Raw genomic sequence first — 1,695 nt, forward strand, 5'->3', positions numbered from 1 at the left:
ACTCAGCTGCCAGGCAGTTGGACTGATGGGACCATTGCCCTTTCATAAAGAATGTGATTTTATGCCTATACCGACGACTCGATTATTCCATAGCATCTACTCAGCATGTGCCAGCACATGGGGCAGGCATGTTCTTCTCATAATGATTATGTGTGTGAGCAAGAACATATGAGTGTGTGCTTGTGTTTTCACNTGTNTGGAGCCCACAGGCCAATCTTCAGGGTTCTTCCTCTGCAGCTGTCCAGCTTGTGTTGTGAGACGCCATCTCTGATTGGCCTGTGGTTCACTGAGTAGGCTACTGGCTAGCCAGGAGGCCTGTGGATCCTTCTCTTTCCATCACCCCTGCATGGGATTATAGGAGTGCGGCATCATGACTCCCTCAACCCCTTGTGCCTGTTGAGGGTGCTGGGTGTAAATGCAGGTCCCTGTATTTCAAGGCAAGCAATTTACCAAGCAAACTATCTCTCTAGACTTTCCTAAGTTCTTAATTATTATATTATTGTTTCTATTTTCATTTTTTCTCAACTTTTATGATGTGGGGAGCAGAAATAATTATTCTAGAAAAAATTAGTCTCATTTGACCACCCTGAGCCGATTTTCAGTTCTTCACTTACTGTGGGCTTGATTGCCGTGTGGTGCTCATCCAGGAAGGGTTTCTGTGTGCTTGTCTTTCTTTCTGAAGGGTCAGAGAAGGGGGAAACTAATATTAGCAGCTGGAAGAAGTATGTGAGAAGCCTGGTGGAGATACCAGGGGCAAGGGCTTACCCGTGAGTGTCTTCAGTAGCCCCTGAGCAGGTGATGTGACTAATGCACACACCTCCCACCCNCACTGTATTAGTCAGGGTTCTCTAGAGTCACAGAACCTATGGATAGTCTCTCTATAGTAAAGGAATTTATTGATGACTTACACTCTGCAGTCCAATTCCCAACAATGGTTCAGTAGTAGCTGTGAATGGAAGTCCAAGGATCTAGCAGTTATTCAGTCCCACATGGCAAGCAGGCGAAGGAGCGAGAGCGAGACTCCCTTCTTCCAATGTCCTTATATGGTCTCCAGCAGAAGGTGTAGCCCAGATTAAAGGTGTGTTCCACCACACCTTTAATCCCAGATGACCTTGAACTCGGAGATCTCCCTGTTTTAATCTTCTGGAATCCATAGCCACTATGCTTCAAGATCTCCATACCAAGATCCAGATCAGAAACTTCTATCTCCCAATTCTGGATTGTAGTTCATTCCAAATATAGTCAAGTTGACAACCAGGAATGGCCACTACACCCACCAAAACATTGTCAGACAAAATGTTGAACTTCTGTGTAGGGCAGATGGAAGTTTCTCCCCAGGAAAGTTCTAAGGTTTCCAAGGTTTAACCAGACTGTTGTTTGTAACTCAGCATGGGTATAGTTCTTCCTCACACCCGCCTCTGCTTGGGGCCATGAGAATATCAGTTTAGACCTGGGCCCACCATCTGTTCAGCACACAGGTAAAGATGCTATAAAAAGTAAAATATAAAAAAAGCTTCCCCTTTCTGCTGTGCTCTCTTGACTTGTTACAGTTCTGAGTTTTGTTTGGTTTTGCCTTTGGGTTTCCTTCCTTCCTTCCTTCCTTCCTTCCTTCCTTCCTTCCTTCCTTCCTTCTTCCCTTCCTTCCTTTCTCCCTCCCTCCTTCCTCCCTTTCTCTCTTTCTTCCTCTCTTCCTCT

The sequence above is a fragment of the Mus caroli genome, chromosome 8, assembly GCF_900094665.2.
Source record: "Mus caroli chromosome 8, CAROLI_EIJ_v1.1, whole genome shotgun sequence".
NCBI lineage: Eukaryota > Metazoa > Chordata > Mammalia > Rodentia > Muridae > Mus > Mus caroli.